Here is a 16,934-nt window from a genome sequence, read left to right as displayed (position 1 = left end):
ATCCAACAGATATGTTGACAAAGGTTGTAACAAGGGAGAAGTTGAACTCCTCTTTAGCTTTAGTTGGTCTTCTAGACTAAACATGAATAAAATAATAGTATAGTCTAGAGTGGTTTGATCCAGTGGGAGGCCTATGTGGTAGTGGTAATGCTACAAGATCAGTCTCCAAGTGGGAGATTGTTGTTTAGTGTGGAGCCTGAACAGTCCCCAAGTGGGAGACTGTTAGGTTATGGTGACTGATAAGGAAAGTACTATACATACTTCATAATTTTTTTTGGGCTGTGGCCGAGTTTGTAGCCAAAATATGGCTGATATGTTGTAACCCTAAAATGACATAAAATACTTGTATAAAAGGGTTTAGGGTTAGGTATTTTCATTATGTTGTGATGCGAAATTGCTTCTTGTGGTACTATTGATTTTTAAGGGATTACAGATTGTAATCAGGCTGCAATCACTGGATTGTAATAATATTGGACTTGCAGTTTGGTGGATGTAGCCTAGGGATTGGGTGAACCACATTAAATATTGGTGCCTTGTGTTCATTTTTGTGTGATCTATTATTTTTTGTTATTGGTTAAATTTGCATGTAGTTTTTATTTATGTCCATGGTTTTATCCTAACACACATTGTGCACCTTGTAAGGTTGTGTACACCCTATTATTTCTACTCTTGTAGCTTTTCCATTATAAGGGTGCACACATGTGCACCCCACAAGGTGTGCATGTGTGCACCATTGGTTTATGAAAAGTTACATATGAGATAGGGTGCACCTAGTGCATCTTCAAGGTGTGCAAGGTGAACCAAAAACTATGTAATAAAGGTTTTAAAAAGTTTTTAGAGTGTTCTATGGGTTTTTAGGGTTCTAGGTCATTTTGTTTTGCAATTAGGTTTTGTTTAAAATTGATTTTTCTACCTTTTGGACTAATATGCTTCTATTTTTGTGTAGATATAATGGTTTCTTCTTCATCCTTCCTCATAGAAAAGATTACTCCTAAGCCAATGGTTTTCATGTTTTAGGGTGTACCATCAAAATCGCATTTTTAGGATGCACATTCAGAGATTCAAGATATATAAATGGGTCGTATTGACTGGAATATATTCCTAGTTCTCTACAAAAAAAAAAATGAGAGGTCCCCACTGGTTTTTGCACTCATTAGATTAGAATTAATAAATATAGCTTCACACCCTATTTTTGTACAATCTTCCAAGTTGATCATGGCTTTGGCCAAGAATTATGTTTTAGAAGAGAGTGGTAAGAAGCATAACAAGAGCGATTGTGCTTTAATTAAGACCTAAGAATATTGAGGAAGTATTCCATCATCCAAGGGCATACTAGTATATAAGAATGGCATACCATCAAGAAAAAAGGTGGTTTAGAGATCATGAATAAGAAGCTATAGGAATTATTCAATCTTCATATCTCATTGATAGAACACCTCTTGGGTGAAGAGTGGGGAAAGTAGATATGAAAATAGGTTACATGAAGGATGATATCAGACATTCCATAGTACTCCTAAGTAGGATCATGGGATTACTAACAACAGGACACTTAAACATATGGATGGTACACTTTATCGAAACCATCAAAATGAAAAAGATGCCAATTGACTAGGCCACAATTCTCGATGAGAATTTAGATGAACAACTAATGGTAGTAAAAAATGATCTATGATTTTATATGACATCTTATTTGGTGTATCTTTTAGTAGCAAGGACTGCAGACTACCCAGGGTTGTTTAAGAGGGGAAACTTTCAACATGATGATGTATGGTCTTATGTAGTATACCCCCATCTAGTGAAGAAAAAGCTCTCGGATCATAACAAAGACTACAAAATACTGAATGATGCTTTCATTTTTGAAATCATCTAGTTCATTGAGAGAGACTGTAAAAAGAGGATGTTAGAAGAGACAATAATAAGAATTATAGAAATAGGTGCCTACTACATCCAATTCAAGACATTCATCTACCTAAGGGTAGTAGGTAAAACTATAAATCCTAAGAAGCTCCCTAGGTATCCATGTGATAGAAACATATTGATGGAGATTGCACAAAAAATCTTCTCTACATATGACAGAGTAAGGAAATAGCATAATAAGACCTGGGTATGGCCCATCACCATAGGTCCATTTGGTGTCAAGAAGAAGTAGGATATCATGACTTTTGAGGCAGAATGGGATCAGTATCCCTTGGAGGATTATAACTCCCCTCATCCACATTTTGATAATATTGGCAGAGTTCAATACATGGTAGGAAAATAATTTAAACATGAAGATGCCATAGAGGATCATTGGATGAATGCAGTAGATGACTATGATATCTAGATAAAGGATTATTGTAGGATCACTCTTTATTTGGTAGGTAGTGCCTTGAAAATGAAGGTCCCATTAAAGGTTGATCAACAAGATACTTCAGATGTCTTGGATCTCCTATACAATCAAGATAAGTTATTTGATTAACTAATCATGAATGTAGAGATTTCTAGGGAGGATAAAGGAGATATCAATTATAGGGCAAGACATTATTCAATTAACCAAAGATTGGATCAAGAAGCCCTTAAAACTAGACCCAGTTTTGTAAGTAGTAGTTTTGTGAGCTATAGCCTACCTAGTGAAAGGTAGAGGGATGAAGGTTATAGTACAAAAATTTAGAACCAAATCTCCAAATAGGCCAAAGATATTGTATCAACACAATAGAAAAGTTCGATACTATAAGGCACAGAAAGGAAAGAATAAAAGGAAAAGAGTTTCTCCACAAAAAGTTGAGCCCAAAGTTGAAGGGACTCAAGCCTAGGAGGCAATTTAAACCCAAGAAGCTACTCAAGCTCAAGATAATCCACAAGTTCCACTAGAAAAATAGGGATAGGGACCTGAAGAGGAAGCACAAGAGGTATCCCCATAGGTTCAAGAAGGAGAAGCCTCTCTATCAGCTCCTAAGAGAACAAAAGGCTAAGACTCCAATTAAAAGGACTAGAAGATAGAAAGTGCAAAGTAAGGTTATTCGTATTCCTTTAGTCTTGAAAACCATTCTTGAAGAAGATGAAGAGGATGGAGAAGATGAAGGGATAACCTTCCTTTGAGTCAAAGGAATCATTTGGCTAGGGCTATCGAGGAAGAATGCAAGATTTCCACTGTAACACCACCATCCATTCCTACACAACCTATTCAGGTTACTACTTGGGAGGATGAGCTGCAACAATGAATTGAAGAGAAAGAGAATCAAGAAAATGATGAATTTAATATGTCAAATTTTGACTTCATGCCTGTAGGCTCTAAACTTGTTGGCGATAAGATAAGAGATACACCAATAAATTATCCTTTGGAAGGGGATTGGAGTCAATCACTACCTCAACCACAAGGAATTCAAGGTACCCTACCATCCCCAAGTCAAGATTTATATTTCTTGGATAAAGGTTCATCCACTCCTCTCCCTCTAGTACATGAAGAATAGGTGCAACCAATGCAAGAAGAAGAGCCACAACAAAGACCCATTGATGAAGTATCAGAGGAGGGGAAAATATATGAAGAACCCAAAAAAACTTCTCAAGATACAAAGGTAAGGACTATAGGATCAATACACATAGGGATACTTGATGTAGATCTCTCATAGAAAGAAAGGACTCCAAAGAGGAGTGATAAGGGAAAGGGTCTAGCATAACAAACCCTCTCTTCATCTAAGTCTCTGATGGAAACTACTCCAAGATGGTTGAGAAAGCCAATTGTGAACATGGCTAAATTGATGGTCTCCACAAGAATCAAAGAAGTGTTTAACCACTTAGACAAATATGAGGCTAAATTGGTGAAGTTTAGAAAGAAAAATGAAATCATAAGGGCATTTCTATGTGAGTTAGTTGGTTCTATTGACCTCAATAAGCCAAAGGCCACCCTTGAAGTAGCTCTAGAGAGGAAAGATAAAAAGAAGGTAGTTATATAGTTGGATCCATTTTTGAAGGCTTATTAGTTATGGTCAAAAAATTTTGAGGAAAAGGGAGTATAGATAATATAGAGGAACCTTAAATTATTGCACCATATGCAAAATAATGCAAAGAAGTTGGTTTCCATATTGAACCAAGATTTTGGCTTGATGGACAAAGTACATACTTTGGGAAATACCTTCGAGCATTGCAGTCAATAAAAGGTTAGAGGTACCATATGTTAATGGATGTATATATAGGAGATGAGTTAGATAAAATAGATGATTGGATTGAGAAGATTGTAGCTAGTAATAAAGTAATGGAGACATTACATGTGGATATTCATAGGCTCAAGGATAAAACCCAAGAGAAAATTTTGGAAGCAGAGAAGTATTATAGTGATGCATGTCTTGAGATTTTTGAAGATGAGTTAAGAGATAAACTCTTGCTGGTGCAAATAGTCATCAAATAGTTTAAAAATATCTTTGATGAAGCTTCAATTGATGAAGACATTGGACAAGCATTTAAGATAGAGGAGGTATTATTGGAATTGGATGTAAAGGTCAAAGATTTTGTGGAGACTCACAGAAGTGGGAAACTACTGGTAAATAGTGAAGGATAAATATAATGCTTTGGATTTACTAGATGCAACTCAAGTGATGAAAATCATAGAGAAATTCAAGAGAAAACATCTAGACATAACTCTGGTATAAAGGGGAACAAAACCTAGAAGCTAGAATTTCAATTTTGACACTTGGGAAAATTTTGCATTTTTTGGACCTATCACTAAGGTGTGAATGGTGCACAAGGTGTGCTTCTCCAAAGGTACACTTCTCCAAAGGTGCATTGGAAGTTTTTGAAGAAGTCAAAGGTGTGCTAACAATTAATTGCCAATTCTAAATTTAGAGCTTTCCATGTATTGGAAATGTATTTTGATGGCAATTCAACTCCTACAAATATCTAGAGAAGGTTGAGCTTCTATTTTTGGCATCTCCAGAGACTCATACATCATCTATTGGCTTCATTCTTCTTATTTTCTAATGTTTTCATTTTTTTAAGACATGTAAAGGCTCATGCACCCATCAAATGATATAAACAAGAATGGAGTCCTACTTAGCACTTCCTAGAGAGTCAATTTGTATATATTTAGATTTATTTTATTAATTTTAAGCATATATTTGCATGAAGAAATCTCTCACTCTCAACAAAAATTGAGGAGAATATTTCCTATAAATTGAAGGATTAAACATGTATTCTAGATCATTATTTTGATGTAATAATATATGCTTTTGATGCTCTCATTCTGAGTGTAGTGATTCTTGTCAGAGTGTGTTATATTTTGTGAATGTATGTTCATGAAGTGTAATGGAGCCAATTATTTTATTGTGTTATTTTTATTGAGAGATCTTTTAATTCTAGTGTTTTTCATGTATTTACACATTTCACTAACATACTTAGTTGGAGAAGTGATCACCCTATTGTTCCTACATAGCCTTTTGTCTTGCATGAGTGCACTTTCTATGGCCTTGTGATCTGATGTGAAGTGAAACATCTTATGGTTACTAAATTTATATTGATGATTGCATTAGTGGAATTAAGGAAGTGTTGCTACTATTTCCATTAGTTATGTATCAATCTTTTCCAAGGCTTAACTCACAAATGTGTTGTTTTCATGGCTTATGTCTATTAGGGATTTACTTTCCAAGTCATTTGCTTAAACTTCTTATTACCCTATCTTCGTTATTTTTTTTTTCAAACACTTGGTTAATTTAGGAATTCATATAGTTGCATAGTTAAAATTGTATTCATTATAAATAAAAAACTACAAAAATATATTTCTTTTTTTGTGTGTTTACTTTTTTTTGAGATAGCAAGAAGATTCAACATCTTATCCAAAATTGGTTGAACTAGCAAAGGTCTCCTCATGAAAACTCACATTTATCTTCTACTAAGAATATTCTAGTAGGTCACAAGATCACCTAGAACCTTGTGTTGATCCCAGATTAGCTTTTCTCAAGAGAGGAGTTCAAAAGGATTCTTCTCATTAAGCATCGTGCAATATGACAACTCAACACTTGAGATCAGAGGAAAACCTTGTAACAATTTCAACTTCATGTGGTATATATGGTCTAATATGTTGGAAATTTGATTGAAAAGCTCATTGTTGAAGATCAAAGAGGGAGATTGTTGCAAAGGAGGAAGATTGTTGTTAAAAAAATGTTTTCAATCATTGTTTTGTCATTGATGTCAAACCTACTATTTGTAGGAATAATATTTGCTTATAAGATCCAAGTACTATCACATAGTTGATTGATGAAGAGGATTTGATCAACAAGATGTAACAAGAGCATCTAAGGGAAAGGTTGAGTTATGATGTTGTAATGAAGTGCAAGGATCAGTTAAGAAAATGGTTAAATGATGCATTGATAAAATATTCAAAGATACAGAGGATGGTCACACTTAGAAACATTGGAGGAAGAGGTTATAACAAGGTTGACTTCAAAGCTTAAACTTAGATCATTAGTGGGTGCCGAGCAAGTTAGTTGAAGCCGAGCAAATTCTCAGTAGGAGCTAAGTAACAAAAAATTCTAGTGTGTTCCGAGTAATCTTCAAATGCTGAGTGAAGATCAAGTATCGAGCATCAAAAAATTCTTAGTTGGTGCCAAGTGATCTTCAGGTGCCAAGCATCAGGAAAAACATAGTTGATGTTAAGTAACATAGTATGTGCTAAGCACCAGTATTTCAATAGTGCCAAGCTACTACATTATTTCAAGTAACAAAGATTTTCCAAATTTGAGCTAACATAATGGTTACATTGAATTTTGTGAATGAGTTGGAGGATAAGGATGATAAGCTAGTGGCATAGAATTCTATATAAACTATTTTTGAGAAAATTCTAAAGGATTATTCAAGAAGTTTCTAGAGGAAACAGAATATGGGTTAGATGCAATGAATCCTACCTAATCCATACGAATTGAAATCAAATAATTGAAGAATTGAGCAAGAAAAGGAACTCTAAGACTTCTATTTAAGGAGTCATAGACCAAGAAGCAAAGAGCTACTGATACTATTTCTACTAAAGAGCCAAATCTATGAAGTGGTTAGAAGGGTGTCAAGGAGGAGCCATCTAGAGAAGGAAGAGCATAGAGGCTCTGCTTCTACGAGTGTTCATGAAGAGATGATTGCACTAGTACATTAAGCATGGAGACTCAAGGGGACTAAGCTTAAAAGGAGGGCAAGCTATTAGAGTTGTAGAGATTGAAGGCCAGGCAAGGGTATGAGCTGAGAAGTGATCTGAGATCTACAAGTTAAGTTGTATGTCGTATTCAGGTCAAAGATTTTCTAATACTCTCTAGCAATTGTATTAGATCTAAAAATACTATGAACTTAGATTAGTTTAATAGCTATTTTAAAATCCTTTAATAGGGTGTCATTCCAAGTGAATGTTCTAAAGCCCTCTAACCAGGCCCACTTCTAACAGGGTGGTTAAATCCTCTAACAAGGTCACATTTGATAGTGTGTTGTAAGCCTTTAATAGGGTAGGCCTTTCATAGGGCATCACTTTAGAAGAGTGAGAATTGAGTAGCATGTTATTGGTGGTTTTTCCCGAATTGGGTTTCCACGTAAATCATTGTGTTGTGTGTTGATTTCTTATATGTTATACTTGCATGTTGATTTACAGTAACTTGCTAATTAGTAAAGTTAAAGCTTGGATGAATGAATGGTTGAATGGGTTCACTATACTTAGTGAAAAGTTTGAATAGGATATTTGGACCTTGAATAATTAATTCACACCCCCCTCCCCTGCCTTCTCAGTTATTCTAAAGCATTTCTAAAAATTGGTATCAGAGCCATTTGCTGATTTAGTTTTGAGGTACTAGAAGTAGAAAGATCAAGATGTCTAAGAGAAAAGTTCCCAAGCTCAACAAAGACAACTTTGCTGCATGGAAAAGTCTGATGAAATTGCACCTTGGATTAATAGGTGACTATGCACAAACCTTAATTGGAATAGAGCATGTAAATCCAGCAAAACCTCTTAGTGTAGATGATTTGAACAAAAAGGAGCATAATCAAGCAATGCTGGAAATTGTCTCTACACTGAATTATGTAGAATATGATGACATCAAGGGTTATGACACTACATTCAAGAAGTGGAAAACCTTATTATAAATCTATGGAGGAGATAAGAATGTCCAGAGAGAAAAGAGAGAAAGCCTAAGAGGAAAGTTTGATGACATGAAAATAGAGGAAGGTGAAAATGCTGCTCAGTATGCTGCAAGAATGAAAGAAGTGGTAAGTGCAATAAGAAGTCTAGGTGGTCAATTGGAAGAAGAAACAACCATTAGAAAATACTTAATAACTATGCTCCCTATCTATGCTATTAGAGTTTCAGCCATCCAAGAGCTGAGGTGTGTACAAGGAAACACATTAACCTTTGAAGGAATATTAGGAAGACTTACTACATTTGAACTATCCAATTTTGATAACTATAGACCTAAGTACCTTGAATCTACTTTCAAGGCCAAGATGACAATAAAAGACACTGAAGAGGACACATCAAGCAAAAAGAGAAGAAAAAGAAAACATGCATCTAGTGATAGCAACACAGATGAGGAAGATGTGGAACAGTTAGAAGGACTATTGGCTAGGAGATTCCATAGAGGCAAAGGAAAATTCAAAGGTAAGCTCCTTATCATATGTTTCAATTGCATTGAAGTAGGTCATATAGCTGAAAGATGTACACAGAAGAAGAACTACAAAGAAGGAAAAAAGTACAAAAATAAGAGAGAAGATGACAATAAAGACTACAAGGAGAAAGGCAAGAGATGCTACTTTATTGAAGAAGATTCTGATGAGAATGATGATGAAGTAGTCTATGTAGCCATGAAGGATAAATAAGACAATGATGATGATGAAGCAACAACATTGGTTACCTATGTGAACAAGAATGAAAAGTGGATCATAGATAATGGATGCTCACATCACATGTCAGGAGATAAAATTAAGTTCATTACCTTTACTCAATATGATGGAAATCATGTTAGATTTGGTAATGATGCTCCATGTCAAATCAAAGGAAAATGCTCTATTAAGCTCATAGAGAAATTTTCATGTGATAATGCATACTATGTTGAAGGATTGAATTACAACTTGTTGAGTATATCATAGTTAGGCAATGTAGGTTGCAAAGTTGAATTTGGAAATAAAAGTGATAAGATCTATGACACTGATGGAAATCTGATAGGAAAAAGTGAACAAACTAGAAGTAATCTATTTTACCTAGATATGGAAGATGCAACATGTCTTTTTGTTAGACTTGATGATATGTGGTTATGGCATAAAAGGATGTGTCATGTTAACTTTGATAATTTGATTAGCATCAGTAAGATAAAGAAAGTCAAAGGATTGCCCAAACTGAAGAAACCTAAAAAGACAATGTGTAAAAAATGTCAACTAGGGAATATGACTAAGTTTAGTTTCAAAAGAAAAATATACATGTCAAAAGAAGTACTAGAGTTAGTTCATACAGACTTATGTGGTCCAATAGAAGTACAAAGCCACCTAGGAGATAGATACATAATGTTATTTGTGGATGACTATTCCAGGATGATGACTGCTATGTTTTTAAAGAAAAAATATGATGCATTTCAAATGTTTAAGTGGTATTTGGCCAGAGTTGAGAAGGAAATAGGAAAGAACCTAAAATGCCTAAGATCAAATAGAGGAGGTGAGTTTACATCAAAAGAGTTTGAAATATTTTGTACTGACAAAGGTATAAAAAAGAAAACATCAGCACCAAGAACTCCACCACAGAATGGTATTTCTGAAAGGAGGAATACGTTAGTGATTGACTATGCTAGAACCTTGATGATGGAGAAAAATGTTGCACTAAAGCACTAGAGAGAAGATATAAGTATTGCAATCTACACCCTGAATAGAGTTCAAGTCAAGAAAGTTACAAATGCAACACCTTTTGAATTATGGTATGGTCACTCACCCAATGTGAAACATTTCAAAGTATTTGGTTGTAAATTCTATATTCTCAAAGATACTCAAAATGACAACTTTGATGCAAAAAGTGATGAAGGCATATTCCTTGGATACTCCAATAGAAGTAAGGCATATAAGTGTTTGAATACTAACATTAATAGGATTGTGGAGAGTGCAAATGTAAATTTTGATGAGCATGCAAAAGTTCAGGTTGATGAGTTCAAGCAAACTAAGGATTATAGATCCTTTGTATACTTCTATGAAGGAATGATTGTTGAAGACAATGCTGCAAACCAAGTTGGGAATTAGCAACAAACTTTAGTATCTGCTGAGTCTCAGTCTTTGAATGTTGAGCTGCATTCACAAGTTGAGCTATAGAATGTAGAAAATGCACATTCTGATTCTGAAAATAGTATACAAGAAAGGAATGATGAAATGCCAGATGAAGAAGAAAAAAATTACTTTGAAGCTGAAGGATCAAACATGGAAAGAAAGATAGAACCAAGATTATCCAAATATGTAAGAAGACATCACCCTACAGATCAAATCATTGGTGACAAGGATGCTAGACCAATGATAAGGAATAGGCTCAGGAATGAATCATGTTTGCTAAGCAATGTTGAACCAAAAATAGTGAAAGATGCACTACAAGATGATGACTGGTATAAAGCCATAGAAGAAGAGATAGATTAGAGTGAGAAGAAAAAAAATGGTCTCTAGTTCCTAGACTAGCTGATAAGAATGTGATTGGTACGAAATGGGTGTTTAGAAACAAACTTGATGAGAAAGGTGAGATAATAAGAAATAAAGCTAGACTAGTTTGCAAAGGCTATGCCCCTGTTGCAAGAATGGAAGGAGTAAGAACATTACTTGCATATGCTGCATACAAAGGTTTCAAAGTCTACCAAATGGATCTAAAGTTTTCTTTTCTGAATGGTATACTAGAAGAGGAAGTCTACATAGAAAAACTAGAGGGATTTGTAGATGAGAAGAATAAGAACATGATTTACAAACTACACAAGGAACTTTATAGATTGAAGCAAGCACCTAGAGCATGGTATGAGAGATTACACAACTATCTTGTGAAGATAGGATTTGAGAGAACAGATGACAAAAACAAATTGTACATCAAAGATGAAGAAGGTAAAGATATTTTGATATCATAAATCTTTGTTGATGATATAATATTTGGAGGAAAAGATGTTCTTTGCAAAGATTTTGCTGATCAAATGAAGCATGAAAATGAGATGTCAATGTTTGGAGAAATCAAATTCTTTGTTGGATTACAAGTACATCAATTGAAGCATGGAATATTTGTGACCCAATCCAAATACATCAAGGAGATACTCAAAACATTTAAGTTAGAAGATTCAAACTAGTTAGCACACCAATGGTAACTGGACATAAGCTATCCAAGAATGATGACTCTGTTGAAGTAAATTAGACATTGTATAGGTCAATGATTGGAAAGTTGCAATATGTTATTCATAACAAACTAGACATTGCATTAGTTGTTGGAATATTGGCAAGATTTTTTTAAAATCCAAGAGAAAATCACTTAATGGTAGTGAAGAGAATACTGAGATACCTAAAAGGAACTGATGACTTTGGTTTGTACTACAAGAGGAGTGAGAAATTTGAACTGAGGGTATACACTGATGCAAATTGGGGAGGTAACATTGATGATAGAAAAAAAAACTAGTGGAGGAGAACTTTTCTTAGGAAAGAGGTTGATTACATGGACTAGCAAAAAGCAAAGCGGCACCTCACAGTCCACTACTGAAGCTGAATATGTGGTAGCTGCTATAAATTGCACCAATATTGTATGGATCAAACATTTTCTATAGAGTATGAAGGAAGAAGTAACTGAGCCTATGATACTTTATTGTGATAATACAAGTAATATCAACATATCAAAGAATCTCATGCTAAAACCAAGCATATTGCAATCAAGTATCACTATATAAGAGAGTTGGTGGAAGAAAAATAAGTGAAGATGGAATATGTTAGCTCAAAGGAACATATTGCTGATATCTTAGCAAAAGCACTACCTAAAGATGCTTTTGAATACCTTAGAGGTAAATTAGGAGTGATACCCCTAGCCTAAAGCAAAAGCAAGAATGCCCTACATAGAAAGAGCTGATTATTGAAGATTTTACACATTGATGTAGAGGATGTTTACTTTAGGACCCATGCCTAAAGTAATTGAAGTTCTGAAGTTCCAAATTAGTCACAAGAAAGGTGACAAAGGGAGAAATTGAATGAACCTGTAAAAGCTACACTTTCATGCTAAGATGCTAATATGTCTTTTGCATTGGTTTCAAAGAGGGAGAAATAGTAGACATTCTTTGCACATTACATTCTTAAGTTTATGCAAATCAGATAAGGCTCTAACTCATTTCTCTTTACCGATCTTCACCATATTCTAAAAATTTACATGACACAAGCTCTTATGCAAAAACCATACATCCTCAACCTTAGCTAAAAAACATGTATCTATAGTAGGACTAAGATAAAATAGATTACCTTTTGTTTTCACTCTAGTTCCAATCAAATTTCCTTCATCATCATAGATCTTGATTTTTTTGTTCTAAAACTCTAGCTTGTGACCTATATTATTCAACTAAGAAACACTCAAACAATTATACTTTAGCCCTTGTACCTAGTATGCATAATCACATATGATTTTATCATTCAACACTAGTAATACTCTACCTTTCATTGGACATGGAACATCATTACCTATCTTAACAGTGCCACCATTATCAATTTCTTCAAGTTTTTCAAACTTACTTATGTTACAAGTAATGTGATGTGATCATCCACTAACTAAGATTCATGTATAATTCTTGCTAACATGTGAAATAAGGGCATTTTCATTCTCACACCTTTCTATATTGGGATATTTCTTAATAACAAGATAAATTGTCTCAACTAATTCTTTGCCATCATCAATATTTTACTAGTGGTAATTTACCTTTGAATTTAGCTTTTCTTCTAAGTAATCTCCTTGCAATAAATTCTTCAATATCATCAATATCATCTTTAGATTCATATTCACTTTCATCTTTACTATTCTTATCTTTCTATTAACTACCAATGGTTAGTGAAGACTTGAAAACATTTCCAAGTGTAACCATACTATTATCATAATTACTGAACTCAAATGCAACTTTCTGACCAACTAAACCATCAAGTGTAAGATCATTACCAGGAAAAGCTATAACTTCTTGAATTTTAGAAATTTTTATAAAATATATGGGTAGAAGAGCTCTAAGAACTTTAATTACAATTTTAGAATCACTGATAACTCCTTTAGCATTTCTAATTGCACTTGAAACTTCCTTGATTTGGCTCATATACTATACAAAATTCTCACCTTCTTTTCATTCTCATGTCATCATACTTTCCTCTTAAAATTTATTTCTTAGCTCCCATCACATTTGGATCTCCACCATGTACAAGTGCCAAAATTTTCCACATCTTTTTAGAATTGTCACAATTCTTGACATCATCAAACTCAAGGTCATTTAGTGAAAATGTAATATCAATCATTAGACTATTATGATCTTTCTTCTCAACCATTTTATTGAAGTTCATAGAAAGGGGAGGTGTAGTGTATTAATGATCCAACTAATATATAGCATTATCAACAATTCTTGATAGACATAGACTCATTCTAATTTTCCATGAGGAGAACATCTTCTTATTCAACTTTGATACCTCTCACTTGTACATATTGAGATCTTTAGCTTAAGTTCCTTTAAACATCTTCCTCCAAGATATTTTCTTTGATACATATTGTTAGATAACTGAAATGAGCTCTAAAAGGGGGAAAACCACTTAGGACATACAACTAAAAAATTTCACTCTTCTAAAGTGAACTCTGCTAAGAGCCAATCTTGTTAAAGGTTACATGAAAATTTCTAGTGTGACATAGTTAGAGGGTTTTAAAATAAATATTATCTAGACCTTATCACTTCTTGATCATGTCTAAAGAGTGGCCTTCTTCAAAGGACTTACAAACATCACTAATCGATGTTACCATATAGGATACATAGACTTGCTAGGTCCACTCCGTTAAGATATTTTTTTGCTACAATGGTAAGAAAGTAGTAGTCAAATGATCTTTTAGGTTTAACACTACCTTTATTTTTCACAACTATGCTCTTCTCTATCTACTTCCTTCTTTGGTCTCAATCTAGCTTATTCACTTCTTTACACTTTCACTTTGTGCTAACTATACATGATCTTCCTTCTTCTCTTCTTAGTTCACCTTTCTCTTTTATTATCTTTTAAGTTCAACAATATTTCAACATCAAAAAACACCAATCAAATTATAATCAGCAATGAAAAAGTTGCTTGAGTATCTCCTTAAATAGTAATATACCACCTTCTAGAATCCTCTAGATTTTTCTCCTTCACCATGATCATAGATCTTAAATTCAATGTAGTCATTCACTTAGAAAATATAAATTGTATTGAATTTTATGCTCATCCTTATATTTTTTCAATGTCCATCATATCTTCATTTTATTTTCCCAGTCGTAGATCTTGTAATTGACTTTAACTTAAGCCTTTGAACTTCTTGAACATTCTTTATTTTTATCATAACTCAGCCTAAAATCTTATCTTACTTAACTTGTTCTTCCAACTCATATTCAGTAAACATTACAACTCACTCGAGTAATACATCACTTGATTAAGACTATTGTTACTTGGTTAATACTAAACCTTATCTTCTCTTTGTCAACTGCTTGGTGACAATTGTAGTCACTTTATGAATACTATATTTCTTTATTTTCATCATAAGTCAGCCTAAAACCCTATCTTACTTAACTTGTTCTTCCAAATAATATTTAGTAAACATTACATTTCACTTGAGTAATATATCACTTGATTAACACTATAATTACTTGATTAACACTAAACTTTATCTTCTCTTTGCCAACTACTTGGAGATAGCTTTAGTCACTGAATGAATACTATATTCATTCTTTCACCTTGTTACCTAGTGTATCTTGTATAGATCGATGAATACATAACCTTTATCATTACGTTAAATGATTACATGATTATAAAAAAATCAAAACAACATTACATTATTATAGTTCAACTCATTCAAGTGCCCATTGAATATCAATACTTATCAACTATGTCATCATCATACTTTAATCAAATCCTCTTCATCAATGAAATGATATGGAACTCTATTGAATGATTATAATGTCTAGCCAACTTAGACTTGACATAAATGACAACATAAAAATAGATATGCCTCTTTCACATACATTATTAGTTGGAGATAACAAGAGTAAAGCTTATAGATGCTAAACTTTGAGAGTAAAGAAAATGTGTTGAAAATGAAATGATATAATTGATGAGAGTGTTTATATACATGGTGTTGAATAGATTGAAAAGATCATTACTGAGAGAGATTATTGAAAGAGGGAGGTTATTGAAGAAGACTATGTGTTTCAATCATTGTTTTGTCACTAATGTCAAACCTTCTATTTTCTAGTAAGACAACTGCTTACAAGATTCAAGTACTATCACTTATTTGATTGATGAAGAGGATTTGATCAAAATATGTAACAATAACACCTACAGTAAAATTTGAGTTATGATTATGTAATGAAGTATAAGGATTAATTGAGACAATGATGGCATGATGTATTGATGATATACTTAAGGTTACAAAGGCTAGTTACACTAAGAAAGATTAGAAGAACAAGTTACACAAAGTTTGTCTGCTAAGCTTGACCGAGTGGCTAGTAGGTGCTGAGAAAAGTCAATACAAGCCGAGCAGGAAATTAGTTTAAGCTGAGTAAAATCTCATTCTAGTGTGTGCCTAGTAGAAAAATTTAGTTGATGTTGAGCCTAGTAAACTTTAGTTCATGCCAAGTAATTTCACAGTGGATGCTGAGCAATATAGTATGTATCGAGCATCAAAAGGTTGATAATGCTAAGCTGCCACATTATTTAAAAGATCATGAATTTGATCAATTTAAGCAAATAAGTTTATTTTCTTGGATTGTGTGAATTAGGTGGAAGATAAGGTTGATGAGCTGGTGGCACATATTCAAGTTAAACCATTTTTAGGTGAATTCAAATAGATTCTAGGAGAAGTTTCTAGAAGAGATACAAGATATGGGGTAGATACATTATATCCTACCTAATCTATCCAAACCCTAAATTTGATGATGGAGAATAAGCCAAAAAATATCTTAATTTCCTATTTATAGGGATGGCTAGTCATTAAGCAAGGTTTTCATGTGTGAGAACCTAAAGGAGACAAGGAGTCAAGGGTTTTGCTTCATCTAGTGACCTAAGAGAAGTGTCTATAATGGCATGTTAAGAAAGAAGGCTTAAGGAGATGAATCCTTTAAGGGTGAACAAGCTATCCAAGCTACAAAGTATGTAGTGCCTCTCGTGTTTGCAGTCTATACCTTGTCTATTTTTTATTCGAGAGATACTTGATACTCTTTTGATATTTGTACCTTGAGACGACCTGAGGGTCAAATGTTATATTTTGATTTCCGTACCATAGATGCTTTGTTGCTATGCTGTTCAATTTATCATATTTGCATGTTGATGTTATTTTGAGATGATAGTAGATCTATGATAACTGATTATCTAGTTATATGATGTATTGGACCTATTTGTTGACTATGTTATGAGATGGATTCTATGCTATGGTTATTTACTTCATTCTCATCTTTTATGATTAATGCGAAAGTAAGTGGTGTAAATGGATTAATGAGTTATTTAATGCTTTAATTGCTTTGGCTATTATGTTATATGCAATTGCACTTGATCGTGTGTTTTAGTGTGTAGGAATTATATCCCTGGTAGTGGCCTATGGAGTTAGTAATCCAGCTATTCATATTTTGCCAATGTCACTCCTATATGGTCGACGTATCCTTATTTAGTTGTTTTATATTAAAACCTTTCAATGATTAGTAAATCCGAACTTAGTTGCATTATGTGATTAGACCAGTGAACATGTCTGTGCATTTAGAAGTTCACAT

Source organism: Cupressus sempervirens, chromosome 6 (assembly GCF_028749045.1).
Source record: "Cupressus sempervirens isolate cs-2001-9-10 chromosome 6, ASM2874904v1, whole genome shotgun sequence".
Taxonomy (NCBI): Eukaryota; Viridiplantae; Streptophyta; class Pinopsida; order Cupressales; family Cupressaceae; genus Cupressus; species Cupressus sempervirens.
Note: the sequence above shows the minus strand (reverse complement) of the source record.